At 44.4% G+C, this 20,702-nt stretch overlaps 1 long non-coding RNA gene across 1 annotated transcript in view; it reads left to right on the top strand.

Moving 5' to 3' along the window:
- LOC126235933 (uncharacterized) overlaps window positions 1–20,702 on the top strand; it is a 574,660-nt gene that overhangs the window by 508,013 nt on the left and 45,945 nt on the right. The window contains exon 3 of the long non-coding RNA XR_007544844.1: window positions 2,336–2,447. This is a non-coding gene — a long non-coding RNA (uncharacterized LOC126235933). The remainder of the gene's footprint in view (window positions 1–2,335; window positions 2,448–20,702) is intronic.

Here is a 20,702-nt window from a genome sequence, read left to right as displayed (position 1 = left end):
GGCGCTTCCATAGGCTGCGGGCGTGCGCTTGTGCAGGAAGCGGGACACTAGCGCCATCGAAAGTTCCCTGGTGCTGTTGGCTGTGTTGACCTCCAGTTTGATTTTGACTTGCTAACAGGCACCTGTGTATTCTGGCAGTCATTCTGCGAAATTTTAGAAAGCATTTATTGTCATTTTGATGTTTCTTATTAAGATCAGGCGCCTTCACTGCACCTGTGTTTCAATTAAAATAATTAATTTCTTTTGTGTTTGAACTGTTTATTGTAATTCCACTTTTTGTATTCACTGTTCACTGACGACTATGTATTTTTAGCGTCACTAGGCCACGCTTGAAAATTAACCATTTGATTGGAAACTAGTCGCCAAACATATGTACTACAACTGCTGGCAGATTCGTTAATAAACGCTTCATGGAATTAACCGAACAGTCATACCATGCTCTACCAAGGTATTTGATAATCATGCTTCAAAGTAGTATTTCATAAAGACACTTTCAAGAAAACTTCTAAAATGGCACTTTTAAATACTTAACTTCTTTGAGCACCAAAAGTTTAATTAAGCTCAAGATCATTTAACAGTTCTTCACAGATTCAAATGTGAAGTGTTCCTCTTTCAGCGTAGAAGCATTAAAATTTATTCATTTCTTCCAAGCTTCCGAAATACAAAAAAATTAATCTTTTAAAATTATACAAAATTTTTAAACTTACAGATTATAATTTGAGGAAAATTAGTCAAGTAAAATGTTTCATTGAAAACAAACACTAGTTTTCTTGACAGTTTTTCCATAGTGAACCAGTTTACAATTTCATACGTAGAAACTTCCATTCTTCTTTTGCACGTCCCATATGTTTTATTATATTCTGCGTGGGACGAACAAATAATTACTTAGAGTTACCCATCCCTTTGTCCGGTCAGTTCCCAGAATTACTCATGCCATCTCTATCTAGGCTCAGTTTCAAAAAGGTTTCTCTAGCAATAGAGCGCAAGATAAAAACCAGCTTGCTGTACCCCAAAGTGTCATCAAATTGAAGGTGTGAAAATGAGAGCACTAGTTCCTTGACAAACCTCCTCGAAAAGTCCTTAGGTCAACGACATTCTCAGTGTTCAAATGGTTCAAATTGCTCTAAGGGGCTTAACATCTGAGGTCATCAGTCCCCTAGACTTAGTACTATTTAAACCTAACTAACCTAAGGACATCACACACATCCATGCCCGAGGCAGGATTCGAACCTGCGACCGCAGCAGCAGCGCGATTCCGGACTGAAGCGCCTAGAATCGCTTGGCCACAGCGGCCGGCACCATTCTCAGTGTCTCGTCACACTTCTGACAGAAACACGGTCCTAGAAAAGTTTTACTGAGCTTTTCAACATGACCACTTCCTCTGGCGAGACTTAAACCCGGAACCCCCTGCTGGAATGGTCATAACGCCTCAAAAGTTCCAAGGTCGATACATCGTATGTCTGTCCAATGTATTCGATACCCACTCCCCGTCTTCTTCACCCACGAAGGCGACCCTCGATCCGTGTCTGCATGACGAAGAACGAAGTTGCAGACCATGTTGTAGGCTCTGGTTCTCGAAGACTGTCGTGTAACAATCGAAGCGATGGCGGGAAAAGTGAAAATCAGTGCTGGCTTTATCATTATGACTCCCAGATGAGAAAAACAAGCGGTGGAAGCGAATGAATTCTCCACCGCCAAAAAAGGTGAAAATCCGACCATCATCAGGGAAGGGGGTGCAGTGTGTTTCGCGGGCATGTCATGGTGTGATACTAATAGATTTTGTCCGTGAGTGGCATGCCGTCACACGGTCATGTTACTGACATTTCCTGACGAGGTTGCGGGTGGTCATCAAGACGAAACGCCGCTGTAAACTGCCCAAAAGGGAGCTTTTGCTCTACTACAGTGGCCGAGCTCGGTCTCCACAGGACACAATCACAAACATTTGCCTATCCATTCACATTCTCCTGACCCACTGACTTCTTCGTCTTCCCGATGAAACAATTGCTAAAATCACTGCTAGGCCACTCATGAGGTGAGACGATCCGTTAGCTGCTGCCTTCTACAACCAGGGCCTGTGACAAGTCATCCATCGTTGGAAAAAATGTACGCTCTGAAGGGTGTACATGTAGAGGATATCATCGCCGAGTCTGATGGTCAACGGCTTGATTTTTTTTTTCTCGCCGATAATTACGCCTTTATGACCACCCTGCGTATTGTGTTTCAGGTTCGTATGCCGTTAGTGTTTGCAACAAAATGTACAAAGTATTTTAAGCGTGAATTGAGAAGATTTTATGTAGTATATCCTCAGAAGTTGACGCAGACGTTTCTTTTCCAGGTTCAGGCACCGTGGCCATGCGCCTCACAGGGGATTCGCTGCTAGCAGAGTAAAAGGACCCCTCCAACGTATGCTGACCAACTTCGATGTAGCATCGTGCGTCAGAGATCAGGTAAACTCCTAACCATCACAGTGTCGTTTATCTCTCGTAATTTAGATACAGGTGCCGCGGCTAAGGAAGAGGAGGAGATTAGTGTTTAACGTCCCGTTGACAACGAGGTCATTAGAGTCGGAGCACAAGCTCGGACTAGGGAAGGACGAGGAAGGAAATCGGCCGTGCCCTTTCAGAGGAACCATCACGGAACACTTAAATCAGGATGGCCGGAAGCGGGTTTGAAACGTCGTCCTCCCAAATGCGCGACCAGTGTGCTAACCATTGCGCCACCTCGCTCAGTTCTACGCTTAAATCTTGTGTTGTCTAGTGAGAAGTGGTTATTTCACGCACACAAGGGGTTTGCCAATAATTCTATAGTATTGCAATAGGAGTGTGGTTTCTTCATTCATCAGCTATCTATTTCCTGCGTGGGCTGTTCTTTTGTATTCTCCTTTTTCTTCCTCTTCTACATGAAATAGGCATTGAGCCTGCTCCACCGGCACAAATCGGTTCTCTCTCTCTTCTTAGGTCTTACAACATCTCTTCTTCCTGTCGGCTTATAAGCTCAGACTAATTTAGGGATTCGTTTAGCGTTCATTCTTTGCACCAGTTTGGACCAGGTGTAGCGGCATTTCGTTATCCTTCAATGCAGTTAACTCTATTTTTATTCTTGTCACATTGTTTTTTTATGTGATCACTTCTTGAGTAGCCATTTGTTCTTAGAAATTTCATAACTGCACTTTGTATTTTACCTTATATTCTTTTTGTAGGTACCCAGTGTTCGCTCACTTGAAGAAATGTAGGAAGAGCCATAGTTTTATAAAATTTTACTCTCATTTCTTGTCAGATTTTTAAGTACCGGTAGATTACGAATGGCGCCACATATATTTCTCAATCGAGCCAATTTACGTCTAGATCTTTATTACACTGAGGGGAAAAAAATGACATTCCAGATAAGTGAACGATGACACTTGCTCTAAAATCACACAGTCCACAATGATTTTGAATTAGACCAGATCTTTGCCCCAGAAAGCCATCACTTTAGTTCTGGTTTTAGAAATCTCAACGTCGTATTGTTTACAAATGTAATTCAGGTGGTTCAGTGCACCTTGTAAGTCATGTTCTTTTTCTTGCAACATTAATATATCATCTGCATGAAGTAAAATATTTCACATGGTTGTCTTTGGTATTTTAATACCTTTTTGTATGTGTTTCCTCCAATTTACGATAATGGTATTAATGTGACTATCATAAACAGTGTGTGCTACTAAACACTCTTGGCATACTCCTTTGTTTATTAAAATTTCTTCTGTCCTTGTTTCCCCTCTATCCACTATAATTTTTTATTCTTTGTGTAGCTTTCTCATGGCCTTTCCTAGTTTGCTGGCTATCCATGACTTTCCATTATAATCCAAATTTTGTTTCTGTTCACATTATCAAATGTTGTAACCAAGTCTATAAATGCTATGTGTGTTTATAAATTATGTTCTCATCTTTTCTGTGTAACTTGTTGCAGAGTATGTACCTCGTCTGTGGTTGATCTTCCTATTCTAAATCCAGACTGTTCTTCGCTAATGACAATTCCAAAAATTGTTTAAAGTCTGCTATTTATTCTTCTTTCATATTAGTTTTGTAGTGAGTTTAGAAAACATATACCTTTAACAAGCATTTTATTTCACTGTTTTTTCCCTCTGTTCCCTACTTATAATAGAAATTGTTGTGCATACTGCATGTTAAGATCCATACAACAGTTTTCTTTAGGGTAACTATAATTATCGAGGAAAGTTTTTCTTTCGCAACACTAATTTTTAGACCTTTTTGAGGAGATTTTGCACGAGCAATAACATTCCTTTACAAGAGTTAAGTTTTTATTTCATTTGTACGATAATGTATGCTATGGTTTACTTTAAAAATTGTGCGACGTTGGCCGCCAATGTCAGTCTTCGACATCTCAGCAGTAGATCTGTGGCACACGGCCAAATAAAATGTCCTGCATGGCAGTAAACGTTGAGCGGCTGCACTCCAGGAACGTGATCGAGTATTCAGTCCGCCGGGAAAATTTCTTGATTCACCATGTTTGATTATCTCGTCTGGTCTTCTTAGTGTAGACTCTGCTATCTGGCCCAGGTTACTAAACGATGGCGATCGACCACTTCTGCTTCGTCCCCTACCTAAACTTCAAAGCATGGAAATACTCCGATCAAACTCTAGTACTACGTGGTGATTCTAACTTGCGCAATATCGACTGGGAAAACTACGCTAGCGTTATCGGCAGTAACAACAAACAGTCTTGCGGAGCAATACTGAACACCTTATCAGAAAAGTGCCTCGAACAACTAGTCTGAGTGCCCATGTGCCTTAAGATATGTTTTAGAACTCCTTCCTGGAAACAGATCCGGTCTTCTCGATAGTGTCACCAATGAGTGATCAGCGACCATGATGCTTTTACGGGGACGATAGTACATCAAGAGATACCAAGACATAATAAGGCATGCAGATAGTCATTTTTCTCTCGCTCAATTCTCGATTGGAACAGGACGAAAAATCGGTAATATAATTGGGAATTTCTCGAAGAATAACCAGCAAGTACCCCAGCAGTGAGTGAGCAGCGCTGCTGCATGCTTGTGACAGTACGGGTCAAGGCGGTGCTGTCGCTACTGTACGGGTTTTTCTCTGTGTTTTACTGGCCGTATTAATACATATCGATAAGATATGCCTGTGGAAGAGGCACGTAAAATTCTGTTTTAAAACTCATTTCGTTCATAACGGGAAACAAACCTACGCTTTCCGTCTTCACTGGGCATCGCGTGAAAGACCTGGTATTTGTGTATGCCGACTCCAGCTACACAAACTAAGGGTGAAAGTATCTGACGAAACACCAGGCGAAATGAGTCTCAAGGAGGGACATCCGGTATGTACAGGGTGATGGCGTAATGATGTTAGAAACTCTCAAGGGCGGTGTATCAGTCTGAGGTAATGGAGCCCGGTCTGGAAACGACCAAATCGGAAGCTACTGCAAGCTCTTTGTTTTCCATAGTTTAGCAGGATACAGCGTGGACCAAAACAAGAAAAAAATGCCTACTAAACGTGGGCTCTGAACTGTATACCTTAAGAGCTTTCAGCACTTGTTCAGCAGAAGAGATGTGATTCACAGTAGGGAAACTGAACAAGTGGTGAAGGGTGTGCGCCGGCCGCTGTGACTGAGCGGTTCTAGGCGGTTCAGTCGGGAACCGCGCGACCGCTATGGTCGCAGGTTCGAATCCTGCCTCGGGCATGGAAGTGTGTGATGTCCTTAGGTTAGTTAGATTTAAGTAGTTCTAAGTTCTAGGGGACTGATGACCTCAGATGTTAAGTCCCATAGCGTTCAGAGCCATTTGAGCCATTTGGAAGGTGTGCACTTTAGAGCCCATGTTTACTGGACTTTGTTTTTCTTTTTTTAGTCCATACTATATCCTGCCAAAGTAAGGAAAGAAAAGAGCTTCCAGTAGAAGAGGTCCTTGGTCGTATCACGATTTTCGCCTATAACTTTCGACTGGGTCGCTTCCGAACAAGAGTTTCTCACCTAAAATTGATACATTTACCATTCTCCATCATCCCTTAAAATCTCTTACATGACCCCGGAATCACCATGTGCGAGTATATTAGACGTGTAGATTTCCCTCTGGGAAAGGAAACAGTAATTATAGATACTGTTGAATGGAATGAACAGTGTAATGAACACAGAACATGAACAGAGAGTAAAGTGAAGAAAGACGAAAGTTAGAAAACCAGCACAATAAGATCCGCGAAAAACTGAATATAAAAATTATTGGGAACCATGCCGTACACTTTAGAGATTATAAAAAGCAGAGTAGCTCGTGCAAAAGAGGGCACTGATCGCTAAAAGAAGTAAATGTGATTTAATTTCTGAGAGTGAGAATGTACACCTGGGCTACAGTGTTTTGCGGAAGTGAGTCATGGACAGTGAGACAATCGAAAGTTTGAAATGTGATACTGAGAAATAAGTGGACTGATAAGGTGAGAAATGAAAGGATCAGGAAATGAATAACTGGAAAATATTAACTAGTACAAGGAATATAATGACAGGACATTTCTTAATAAATTAAGGAATAACGTCCACTGTACTTGAGGGACCTGTGGAGGATGAAAGATATAAGACAGAGATATGAATACGTGCTTCAAATAATTAAAGGCTTTGGCTTCAGCTACTACACTGAGATAAAGAGGTTAGCGCAAGGGAAAAGTGGCCTGGCACAGGAGGGGGTGGGGGGAGTGGACTTCAGAGCACAATTCATCAGCCAACCTAATGCAGGTTCCCCCACACGAAGGGGAATGTTTGCTATGTCCGAAATCACATTCCCTCCGGTGTTTGTCGCACCTATGCCACGTCTCTGATGATCTTATGACCGATAGGATACTTCCTCCGGTATGAACAGGCTTCCTCGCAGGGAATGAGAGCAAGAGAAGAGATGTCCTCAGAGACATGCTCAATTGCGATAGAGGCGTTTTCTGTGTCCTCTTGGCGCGGTATGGCCCCCGTCCCAATTACCGGCTTCGGGTCGTTATAACGGAACTTGTCTTCCTCCTCTCTGTCTCCACGCTGTCTCCTGACTCGGCAGTCTGCATCAAAAAAGGAACACGAAGAAGCTGTGAAACCAGTTGAAATTTGCGGCAAGCATTGCGTGCCACGTCTTGAGCTTGCGTGGAAGGTGTACTCGCCTCTCGGTGACGTTTCATTATGCACTGTGCTTTGTCGAGCCGTCAGCTTGTTTATGCTCGAACAATAATTTAGTCTGCCTTAATATTCACAGCGATTTCACGGAAGCAATGATTGTGAGATTTAGAATTAATTTACTGTACAGATCTCTTCTCATCTCTCTACGTTCAAGAGCAAAATTTTTCACAGTAAACTACACGATAAGGCACCTTCATTTTTTTGGGGATGTTTTGGAACGCAGTCTTCAGGAGACTGGGCCGGCCATAGATATTTTGGCTCTATTGGGCCATTGCGTTATCGTTTTATTTATTTCCTTCATTTTGTTAATATTTCTTCTGCTTACATCGAACTTCATTCTAGCTATGAATTACAACTTTTTTGGTTTTACCACAATGATTTACGAGGTTCACTTTTATCTAATTTCTCAGTGTGCTAGCGTTTAGGTGTTGAGTAGGTTTTTTCAGTTGATTTGTTAGCTTATATTTATTTAGCAGTTTTTGGTTAGCCTGTTTAGCTTGTTTGATACATTTTCTTAATACAAGTTTTTGCTCCAAAGTTTTCGTTCCTACAACTGTTTTACAGGTTTATGTCATTGCACCTATTTGGATTTGTTTGGATGTCAACGACATATTATATTCTTGTGTTCTTGGACTATTACTCGTCAGGAATCAACGTCAGATGTTGTGGAGGGGTTAGGGTTATGTTTACCGTTGTTAGTATTTTCTCTTTTCCTTCGTATTTGTGTATTAGGTTTACAAATACAGTTGCCGTGTTTCGTCCGGTGTTTCTTGGTGGTTGAATGTACCTGAATTTGGGTTTTGCGCTGTGTTGCGGTAGTGTTGTTAGGATTTGTGTCAAGTACGGTCTGTGTGTTAATATGTGTCTGTCGTAAATGAGTTTACTTTTGTGAGCCCTGTTGGAGCGGGATTAAGCCTGCTATTTCGTGCACTTCGTTGTTTCTTCGGTAGTGTAGTATCAAATACTGCTGATAAGTCATCGTTCTGTCCTATGTTTTTCCGTTGACTGGTTCGCTCATTCCAGCAATGGAGACTGTGACATATTACGTTATGGGAGTGATGATTGTTTTATACATATGTACAGCTGTGTTGTCGCTGCAGGCATGGGACTGTCCCTAGACGCAAAACTACAGGCACATTGCATCTTTTCTAGAGTACCGCCAAGAAAAGTGAGATGACCGACCACTATTCTACGACAGCGACGATGGTCAAAGGCAAACAGCTCATGAAGAGAGCTAGGACACTCTGTTCGATCGAACTGATAGACATTAATAAGAAACTAAAAGGTGATCTGAAAATATTTAGCTCAAAAACGACAAATATAGAAAAATTGTAGCTACAGCCCAAAGGTATCGTAAACCATTATCTAGATATATGCGTACCAAGTAAAGCAAAAAGATAAGCACCTCGGTTTACTGCTACTATTTGGACAAGGTTGTGAAATCGAAGACTACCAAAAAGAAAGCGCTATGCGTGAATCTTACAACAAGTTTCACAGTCTGGACGATCTGGTCGTATGTGAAGTTACTTATTGAATTGTAACCTTTGTACGGGCTCTCGAGGAAAACTCTCTGGTTGAAACTGAAGACAATAAGTGCTAAGCCAAAATTTAAAATTCCTCATGTAAAAAGGTATTTGGGAATGAGAATACTAGCGTACCTGTGCTTGACCGCCGCACAAACACTGACGAACGGAAAGCACCCCTGGTATTGAGCAACAATTAAGACCTCTCAAAGCGAACAAGGCACTATTTCACACTGAATACGCTGCCGAATTGTCCGATTTTCTAGTTCGTATGTATCGATAGCCTGTGACACAGCGAATAGTCGCACGAGTATAGAAAAGAGGGTGGCCACTGTGATTAGCAGAAAGGGTAATGGAAGATATGCATATAGCAACAGGCCAATATGTCTTACTTCCGATTGTCACAAGATACTAAGCATATTTTAAGCTCGAATATTTTTTTCCTAGCGAAAAAGAAGTTTGTCTCAAAGAATTAACACAGATTCAGGCCAAACCACTCTTAATAAACACAGTTTGCTTTATTCTCACACGATGTAGTAGGTAAACTGACAGAAACCTCTGGAGAAAAGGCACGTAGCTGCACGAATACCAGGAGCTCACATGACAAGCGAGTAAAAAGCAGGCAAGGAGAGGTAAAAAGGTGAGAGGAATATACAGAAGGGCTGCACAAAGAAAATAAATTTGAAGACAGCTTTATGGAAAGGGATGAGGAAGTAGATGACGAAGAGATTGGAGAAATTGCGAGAAATTGCGGGAAGGAGTTGAGAGACCACTGAAAGACCTAAGTCAAAAAGTCGAATCGACATTCACTCAGATCCTAGGGAGATCATATTATGGCAAAACTATTGCATGTGGTATACAAGATACGTGACAGAGTCGAAGTACCCCCAGACATCAAGAAGAATGTAATAATTCATTCTGCAAAGAAGCCAGCCGCTCTTTGGTGTGCATATCGCGGAATTTTCATTTTGATAAGCCATGGTTGCGAAGTACTGATACAGATTATTTTCAAAATAATTGAAAGACAGGTAGAAGCTGACCTCGGGGGAGATCACTTTAGATAGCAGAGAAATGTAGAAACAGGCGAGCCACTTCTTACTGTACGACTTATAAGATAGCGTTTGTAATGGATAAAGTTCTTGACAATAATGACCGAAATAATTTTTTTTTAAAATTCTGAATGTAGCAAGGGTACAATACAGGGGGTGAAACGTTGTCTACAGTCGAACAGTAACCATACTGCAGTTTGAGTCGAAGAACATGAAAGAGTATCAGTAGTTTGGAAGCGAGTGAGGCGGGAGTATAGATTATTCAATCTGTACTTCGAGCAAGCGCTAAAGGAGACCAAAGAGAAAATTAAAAAGGGAATGAAAAGTTCAGGGACCAGAATTAGAAACTTTGAGAATTGCCGATAACATTGTAATGTGTCATAGATGACAAAGGACTTACAAGAGCAGTTGAATGGGCAGCTCTTGAAAAACAATTATAAGATGAATATCAAAAAAAGTTAAAGAAGGGTAATGGAACGTAGTCGATTTAAAACAGCCGTAGTTGAGGGACATAGATTAGGAATTGACATTAAAAGCAGCAGATAACTTTTGTTATTTGGTGGTGGTGGTGGTTAGTGTTTAACGTCCCGTCGACAACGAGGTCATTAGAGACGGAGCGCAAGCTCGGGTTAGGGAAGGATTGGGAAGGAAATCGACCGTGGCCTTTCAAAGGAACCATCCCGGCATTTGCCTGAAACGATTTAGGGAAATCACGGAAAACCTAAATCAGGATGGCCGGAGACGGGATTGAACCGTCGTCCTCCCGAATGCGAGTCCAGTGTGCTAACCACTGCGCCACCTCGCTCGGTTTTTGTTATTTGGGTAGCGAAATAATTGACAAATAATGAAATAGAGAGGATATAAAATGCAGACTGGCAACATGAAGAAGGCGCTACTGAGAAAGAGAAATTTGTTAACACGAATATAAATTTGATGCGTGGCCTTGTACGTAAGTGAAATGTGGACGATAATCTGTTCAACAAGAAGAAAATAGAAGATTTTGAAATGTGTTGAAACAAAAGAGCGATGATGATAAGATAAGCAGATCGGACAACTAATCCAGTCGGGTAGAAAATACTTTTGTGACACAACGTTACTACAAGAAGTGATCGGTTGGCAGCGCACATCATGAGGCATCAAGGAATCGGCAAGTTGACTACGGACGAACATTTGGCGGAATGGACTGTTGTTACCAGCTTCAAATGGATGAAGGGTGCAGCTGTTATGCAGAGATGCTGGAACTTGCACTAATAGTTGCATCAGACAATCTTTCGATTGAAGATCACAATAACAACTTCTTGGAAATAGTAAATGTCGTCCTCTTATACTTCGACGCTGTAGCTCACCGGTCGAAGTGCTGCAGTGGACTGGAAGACGACGGTACAGATCCGCATTTGGCCTTCCATATTACGTTACCTGTGATTTCCCTCAGCCGAGTGTTTTACTGGAAAGGACACGGTCGATTTACTTCCTCAGTCCGAAATTGTAATTCGACATCATCGCCGATGGGGCATGACATCTTAATCTCGCCTTCTTTTACACTGCATCACGGTGTCGAACAATAGCCAAAATGTTGTAATACGGAGTAACTTGATAGGTATACGACTGTCTGAATGAATTTTTATTAACAGTACCCAATCCGTTAAAACGGACGAATGAAATGGAAATGAAGTCCCATGCTTCTTTACAGAGCGTAGGGGAACGATGCGGGAGACCCGCACCGCCTAACTAGGCAAGGTCCTAATGGAGGTGGTTTGCCGTTGCCTTCCTCCGACCGTAATGGGGATGAATGATAATGATGAAGACGACACAACAACACCCAGTCATCTCGAGGCAGGAAAAATCCCTGACCCCGCCGGGAATCGAACCCGGGACCCCGTGCTCGGGAAGCGAGAACGCTACCGCGAGACCACGAGGGGCGGACTAAACGGACGAATAGTGCTCTACAAAAACGAAACCAAGCGTTTCAGTATGCATAAATGATTATTCAGGATCAGCTGTTACCCACAGGATCAAATGGGTCAAATGGCTCTGAGTACTATGCGACTTGATTTCTCAGGTCATCAGTCGCCTGGAACTTAGAACTAATTAAACCTAACTAACCTAAGGACATCACACACATCCATGCCCGAGGCAGGATTCGAACCTGCGGCCGTAGCGGTCGCTCGGTTCCAGACTGTAGCGCCTAGAACCGTACGGCCACTCCGGCCGGCCCCACAGGATCGTATGGTCGTTGAAGTGAAATACATAGATCATAATGCATGGCAGATCTCTATAAACGTAAGTCAGTCCACGCAAACGTTCATAACAGAAATAAGGAACTCGAGAGTTTCCGATCACAAGAGCAGGGTTTTTTTTTTTTTTCGGGGGGGGGGGGGGGGGTAGTACTACGAAAACCCAGACAAAAGGAAATCAGACACAAATCGCTATGTGATGAATTGTAGAGTGCTGTTCCAGCGCTTGGACACTTCATCAAGTGCACGTTACAGCGGAATCGAACGTGCAACAACTAGCGTGTGACAGACCGGTGTAGCTAACAAAGATGGAGATGCATGGGGAATTTCATTTAGAATAGCCTTGGAAAGGATGGAAAAAAATCAACGAAGGAGCTATGTAGCACAGGTTTATTAGAACCCTTGACCTACGTTTCGATAATTCTGAAGAAGATGATTGTAATTTCGTGTATAATTCCAAGTGCGTAGAACGTTTGTGAAATTATGAACACTCTCCGAGCCGTCCGTTGTGACCAAGCGGTTCTAGGCGCCTCAGTCTGGAACCGCGACTGCTACGGTCGCAGGTCCGAATCCTGCCTCGGGCATGGATGTGTGTGATGTCCTTAGGTTAGTTAGGTTTAAGTAGTTCTAAGTCTACGGGACTGATGACCTCAGATGTTAAGCCCCATAGTGCTCAGAGCCATTTGAACCATTTTTTTGGACACTCGCCGAGAAAACTCGTAGGAACTGTAAGTTTACATAAAGAAAGAAAAGGTCATAAGCTAGATGTATTTTTATCTAACACAGATGTTTTTACGTTGAATCAAAAGTTACAGCTTAGAAATAAGAATTTCCTCGACGGCTTGAAGCCGTCACTGGAGGCCGCTTAACGTATGTTTACCTGGTGCGCGTACTATGTCGAGGATGTCATTTTCCTCAAACATACTTCCTTATGTCAATTAGCCAGCACTGGATATTTATAGTCCAGGTGCCATATCGCAAGAAAGAAATTCAGTATTCGCAACTATTTTCATCTTTAGAGCTTTAATTAGAACCTGAAATGTATTGGCTCCTACACTTCATCTACAGTTTATGGTGCCAGAGAAGAAAGATTACCCATTGTGCATGTAATTATTTTAAAGACATTATGCTCATATAGAATTTTTACTTTGTAACGAGCTTTATGGCAAGGGGTTTTAAAAGATTTTGTATCATGTGCTTATCATGTGCTTAAAGTAAAATACACTCCTGGAAATTGAAATAAGAACACCGTGAATTCATTGTCCCAGGAAGGGGAAACTTTATTGACACATTCCTGGGGTCAGATACATCACATGATCACACTGACAGAACCACAGGCACATAGACACAGGCAACAGAGCATGCACAATGTCGGCACTAGTACAGTGTATATCCACCTTTCGCAGCAATGCAGGCTGCTATTCTCCCATGGAGACGATCGTAGAGATGCTGGATGTAGTCCTGTGGAACGGCTTGCCATGCCATTTCCACCTGGCGCCTCAGTTGGACCAGCGTTCGTGCTGGACGTGCAGACCGCGTGAGACGACGCTTCATCCAGTCCCTAACATGCTCAATGGGGGACAGATCCGGAGATCTTGCTGGCCAGGGTAATTGACTTACACCTTCTAGAGCACGTTGGGTGGCACGGGATACATGCGGACGTGCATTGTCCTGTTGGAACAGCAAGTTCCCTTGCCGGTCTAGGAATGGTAGAACGATGGGTTCGATGACGGTTTGGATGTACCGTGCACTATTCAGTGTCCCCTCGACGATCACCAGTGGTTTACGGCCAGTGTAGGAGATCGCTCCCCACACCACGATGCCGGGTGTTGGCCCTGTGTGCCTCGGTCGTATGCAGTCCTGATTGTGGCGCTCACCTGCACGGCGCCAAACACGCATACGACCATCATTGGCACCAAGGCAGAAGCGACTCTCATCGCTGAAGACGACACGTCTCCATTCGTCCCTCCATTCACGCCTGTCGCGACACCACTGGAGGCGGGCTGCACGATGTTGGGGCGTGAGCGGAAGACGGCCTAACGGTGTGCGGGACCGTAGCCCAGCTTCATGGAGACGGTTGCGAATGGTCCTCGCCGATACCCCAGGAGCAACAGTGTCCCTAATTTGCTGGGAAGTGGCGGTGCGGTCCCCTACGGCACTGCGTAGGATCCTACGGTCTTGGCGTGCATCCGTGCGTCGCTGCGGTCCAGTCCCAGGTCGACGGGCACGTGCACCTTCCGCCGACCACTGGCGACAACATCGATGTACTGTGGAGACCTCACGCCCCACGTGTTGAGCAGTTCGGCGGTACGTCCACCCGGCCTCCCGCATGCCCACTATACGCCCTCGCTCAAAGTCCGTCAACTGCACATACGGTTCACGTCCACGCTGTCGCGGCATGCTACCAGTGTTAAAGACTGCGATGGAGCTCCGTATGCCACTGGCTGACACTGACGGCGGCGGTGCACAAATGCTGCGCAGCTAGCGCCATTCGACGGCCAACACCGCGGTTCCTGGTGTGTCCGCTGTGCCGTGCGTGTGATCATTGCTTGTACAGCCCTCTCGCAGTGTCCGGAGCAAGTATGGTGGGTCTGACACACCGGTGTCAATGTGTTCTTTTTTCCATTTCCAGGAGTGTATTTTATGTACTTGATTGTATTGTTAAAGATAGGTTTATATTATATGATTATCCACGCCTAATCACTCGCAATTTTTATTTGTCAATGATTTTATATAAGCCATTCACCATTCTTATTTGCGCATTTCTTACGCGCGCACAAGCAGTGAGTGCCCTCTATGCGTCAAATAACCTTGACTAACGAACCTAGTACGTTAGTTACTTAACAGTTTTTATCCGTGAAGTTCACATGACGTTATTTAATTGCCATACGTTATTTTATTGTATTTGAGGTGAATATTTACTTGACAAGAGCCAAACGGCTTTATCCTAACTTACCTTTTTAATACAGGATGTAACAAGTAAGTGAGCACTCTTGTCTTACAGTATTATCTGCACTTGCTATATCTGTTTCACGTGAACCGTTCGTAACCACATCTTCTGAAGAATCTAATTCTGTAATTATCGAAACTTAGATCAAAAATCTGCATAAACCGATGCTGCGCAACTTGTTGGCAGATTTTTTTCATCCTTTCCTACACTATCGTTTTACAGTTGTTGTTTACAGCCCTGATGTAGTCTTTTTCTCCCACTCAGTACGCGAATGGAACAAGATAGAAAATTAGAATTATTAGTGGGCATTGCACTACAGAGTGGCTTTCGGCGCCCATACACTGGTGAACCGAAAGATTATAACCACCTGCATCGTCTACATATTCCGTGAAGAACTAAAAAAACTGGTACACTTGCGTAATATCGTGTAGGGTCCCCGCGAGCATGCACAAGTACCGCAGCACGACATGGCATGGTTCAAATGGTTCAAATGGCTCTGAGCACTATGGGACTCAACTGCTGAGGTTATTAGTCCCCTAGAACTTAGAACTAGTTAAACCTAACTAACCTAAGGACATCACAAACATCCATGCCCGAGGCAGGATTCGAACCTGCGACCGTAGCGGTCTTGCGGTTCCAGACTGCAGCGCCTTTAACCGCACGGCCACTTCGGCCGGCGACATGGCATGGACTCGACTTAAGTCTGAATAGTGCTGGAAGGAATAACAGTACGAGGGGGTGAAGATCTCTTCTGAAGAGCACGTTGCAAGGCATCCCACGTATGCTCAACAATGTTCATGTCTGGGGAGTTCGGTGGCCAACGGAAGTGTTTAAACTCAGAAGAGTGTTCCTGGAGCCACTATGTAGCCATCCTGGACGTGTGGGGTGTCGCATTGTCCTGCTCGAATTGCCCAAGACCGTAGGAATGCACACTGAGCAATGGATGCAGGTGATCAGACAGGATGCTTACGTACGTGTCACCTGTCAGAGTCGTATCTAGACGTATCAGGGGTCCCATATCACTCCAGCTGCACACATCCCACATTATTATAGAGTCTCCACCAGCTTGAAGAGTCCCCTGCTGACAGGCAGGGTCCATGGATTCATGAGGTTGTCTCCATACCCGTACACGTCCATCCGCTCTATACAATTTGAAACGGGACTCGTCAGACCAGGCAGCATGTTTCCAGTCATCAACGGCCCAACGTCGGTGTTGACGGGCCCAGGCGAGGCGTAAAGCTTTGTGTCGTGCAGCCATCAAGGGTACGCGAGTGGACCTTCGGCTCCGAAAGCCCACATCGATGATGTTTCGTTGAATGGTTAGCACGCTGACACTCGCTGATGGCCCAGCATTGAAATCTTCAGCAATTTGCGGAAAGGTTGTACTTGTGTCACGTTGAACTATTCTCGTCAGTCGTCGTTAGTCCCGTTCTTGCAGGATCTTTTTCCGGCCGCAGCGATGTCTGAGATTTGATGTTTTACCGTATTCCTGATATTCACAGTACATTCGTGAAATGGTCGTACTGGAAAACTCCCACTTCATCGCTACGTCGGAGGTGCTGTTTTCCATCGCTAGTGCGCCAACTGTAACACCACGTTCAGACTAACTTAAATCTTGATAACCTGCCATTGTAGCAGCAGTAACCGATCTAACAACTGCGCCAGACACTTGTGTTTATCTAGGCGTTGCCGATCGCAGCACCCTATTCTCCCTATTTACATATCTCTGTATTTGAATACGGGTGCCTATACCAGTTTCTTCGGCGCTTCAGTGTACATCTGTTTACTTAGTCTACAAACCACCGCTTGGTGAGCTGCGGAGCATACCCTGTACAACTACCATTCATTTCCCTTCCTCTTCCACTTCCGAATGGAAGAACAACGGAAAAACGACTGCTTGATGTTGTCTCCGTACGAGCGCTGATTTCTCTTAGCTTATCTTCGTGGTCGTTCGCGAAATGTATGTTGCCGGCAGTAGAATCGTTCTGCAGTCAACTTCAGATCCCAGTTCTGTAAATTTCTGCGAGAAGAACGTCGCCTTCCCTCAAGGGATTCCCATTTAAGTTCCCGAAGCATTTCCGTAATACTCATTTGTTGATTCATCCTACAAGTCTAGCAGCCCGCATCTGAGTTGCTTCGATCTTTCCCTTTAATCCGACCTGGTACGGATCCCAAATAATCGAGCGCTAGTTTTCCATATACGGTCTCCTTTACGGATGAACCACACTTTCCTAAAATTCTCCCAATAAAGCAAAGGCGACCAGTCGCCTCCCCTAAGTTTTCCCTGCGCCTTTCTTGCGTCCTGGTTCATTTCATATTACAAAGTCGTTAAGGCTTTCGTGGCCACTTGTTACAAACTGCCTATTGGCTTCTGTGTCGGGTTCTTCGGCCGACGTTCACCTAATGATTTTACTGTCGTTTCGCCAGCACGAGTGCCTAGCATTGTCAAAGCTTCACCCTCCATTGCCGTTGGTGAACTGGAGCCGAGCTCGAGGCCGCAGACTATATGTACCTGGCGCGCCAACGTCCGAGGGCTTCTCCTCGGTTATTTCCGGTGCGGTTCTCCTCTTGCTACCTGCGACGGTCGTTCGCTGCAGTACGGGAAACCCGGATCCGTTTACCTTAAGGCTTTCCTCTTTCTTGTCGAAACTGTTCGCGTGTTTTTGTATTTTTACAGCTTCTCTGAATAAGCGCGTGTGATAGTGCTTCTCTACAGCCAGAACTTCGGTGTCGGCGAATTTTACTATGTGGTCGGTCTCACTCAGTGCGTGCTCTGCCACGGCCGACTGAGTGAGACCGACCACGTAATAAAATTCGCCTACACGGAAGTTTTGGCTGTAGAGAAGCTGTAGAAATACAAAAACGCGCGAACAGTTTGAACAAGAAAGAGGAAAGCCTTAAGGTAAACGGATCCTGTCTTCCCGTACTGCAGCGAACGACCGTCGCAGGTAGCAAGAGGAGAACCGCACCGGAAATGACCGCGGAGAAACCCTCGGACGTTGGCGCGCCAGGTACATATAGTCTGCGGCCGCGAGCTCGCCTCCAGTTCACCACCGGCAATGGAGGGTGAAGCTTTGACAATGCCAGCCACTCGTGCTGGCGAAACGACAGTAAAATCATTAGATGAACGTCGGCCGAAGAACCCGAGACAGAAGCCATTCATTTCATCAACGTTACACCTAGATATTTAATCGTCGTTCCTTTGTCAAGCAGCACACTGCTAATGGTTTATTGCAACATTACGGGATTGTTTTTCCTATTCTTCTGCATTAACTTACGTTTTATACATATAGAGGAAGCGGCCATTCATCACACTGACTGGAAATTTACGATATTGCAAAGCCTGTGTTGTTCAGAAGTACGATGCAATGTTCCTTCGGACATGAAATGCATTCGTAACATTCGTAACACGGACAAACATTGGCCGTATCGTGGACTGGGGACAGTGAAAGTCTGTGCCGCACCGCGACTCAAGCCCGCAATTTCCCACTTATCGCGAGCAGTCACCTTACCATTAGGCTATTCATGCATGCTTCACGGCCAGACCCATACGTCCATACGTTGTCAGCCATGTGCATGTTCGAAGGATCATTACATCATTCTTCTGAATACTGCAATATCGTATTTATACGCAGACACGGGACAAGCGACTTTCAGCTGTACGTGAACATACTTAATGGATATTCGAGTGCAAGTTGTAGACACATTGTTGACGACATATGGAAATTCGGGTCTGACTGCGAGTAGTGCTCGGATAGCCTAGTGGTAATGCTACCGCTCGCAATAAGCGGGAAGTGCGGGTTAGACTCCCGTTGCAGGACAAATATTCATTGTCGTCATTCCGTTATACAGCTGATGGATGTTCATATTCGCAGCTGCGAATATATTTGATGTAACTAGAAATTTTGTTGGAAGTCATCTAGCAGCCTCCTACAGTCATTTAACGACATCTTTCCGTACACCACAGCATCATCAGAAAACAGCCGCAGATTGCTACTCAGCCTGTCCGATGGATCATTTATGTATACAGGGTGTTACAAAAAGGTACCGCCAAACTTTCAAGAAACATTCCTCACACACAAATAAAGAAAAGATGTTATATGGACATGTGTCCGGAAACGCTTAATTTCCATGTTAGAGCTCATTTTAGTTTCGTCAGTATGTACTGCACTTCCTCGATTCACCGCCAGTTGGCCCAATTGAAGGAAGGTAATGTTGACTTCGGTGCTTGTGTTGACATGCTACTCATTGCTCTACAGTACTAGCATCAAGCACATCAGTACGTAGCATCAACAGGTTAGTGTTCATCACAAGCGTGGTTTAGCAGTCAGTGCAATGTTTACAAATGCGGAGTTGGCAGATGCCCATTTGATGTATGGATTAGCATGGGGCAATAGCCGTGGCGCGGTACGTTTGTATCGAGACAGATTTAGAGAACGAAGGTGTCCCGACAGGAAGACGTTCGAAGAAATTGATCGGCGTTTTAGGAAGCACGGAACATTCCAGCCTATGACTCGTGACTGGGAAAGACCTAGAGCGACGAGGACACCTGCACTGGACGAGGCAATTCTTCGTGCAGCTGACGATAACCCTAATGTCAGCGTCCGAGAAGTTGCTGCTGTACAAGGTAACGTTGACCACGTCACTGTATGGAGGGTGCTACGGGAGAACCAGTTGTTTCCGTATCATGTACAGCGTGTGCAGGCACTATCAGCAGCTGATTGGCCTCCACGGGTACACTTATGCGAATGGTTCATCCAACAATGTGTCAATCCTCATTTCAGTGCAAATGTTCTCTTTACGGATGAGGCTTCATTCCAACGTGATCAAATTGTAACTTTTCACAATCAACATGTGTGGGCTGACGAGAATCCGCACGCAATTGTGCAATCACGTCATCAACACAGATTTTCTGTGAATGTTTGGGCAGGCATTGTTGGTGATGTCTTGACTGGGCCCCATGTTCTTCCACCTACGCTCAATGGTGCACATTATCATGATTTCATACGGGATACTCTACCTGTGCTGATAGAACATGTTCCTTTACAAGTACGACACAACATGTGGTTCATGCACGATGGAGCTCCTGCACATTTCAGTCGAAGTGTTCGTACGCTTCTCAACAAGAGATTCGGTGACCGATGGATTGGTAGAGGTGGACCAATTCCATGGCCTCCACGCTCTCCTGACCTCAACCCTCTTGACTTTCATTTATGGGGGCATTTGAAAGCTCTTGTCTACGCAACCTCGGTACCAAATGTAGAGACTCTTCGTGCTCGTATTGTGGACGGCTGTGATACAATACGCCATTCTCCAGGGCTGCATCAGTGCATCAGGGATTCCATGCGACAGAGGGTGGATGCATGTATCCTCGCTAACGGAGGACATTTTGAACATTTCCTGTAACAAAGTGTTTGAAGTCCCGCTGGTACGTTCTGTTGCTGTGTGTTTCCATTCCATGATTAATGTGATCTGAAGAGAAGTAATAAAATGAGCTCTAACATGGAAAGTAAGCGTTTCCGGACACATGTCCACATGACATATTTTCTTTCTTTGTGTGTGAGGAATGTTTCTAGAAAGTTTGGCCGTAGCCTTTTGTAACACCCTGAATACGAGGGCGAGTCAAATAGAAACCTTAAATTTGTAATAGCAAATTGAAATTTCGCGCCGTTATACTGTAAGTTCGTAAGCGTGCTACAAACAGCGTGCAGAATGGCCTGTAGGTGGCAGCATAGTGCAGATGCACACATACCGTCGCAGTATCAGTTTAAAGATGGCCGCC

Source organism: Schistocerca nitens, chromosome 2 (assembly GCF_023898315.1).
Source record: "Schistocerca nitens isolate TAMUIC-IGC-003100 chromosome 2, iqSchNite1.1, whole genome shotgun sequence".
Classification (NCBI taxonomy): Eukaryota; Metazoa; Arthropoda; class Insecta; order Orthoptera; family Acrididae; genus Schistocerca; species Schistocerca nitens.
Note: the sequence above shows the minus strand (reverse complement) of the source record. Positions and strands in the feature narration are given on the sequence as shown.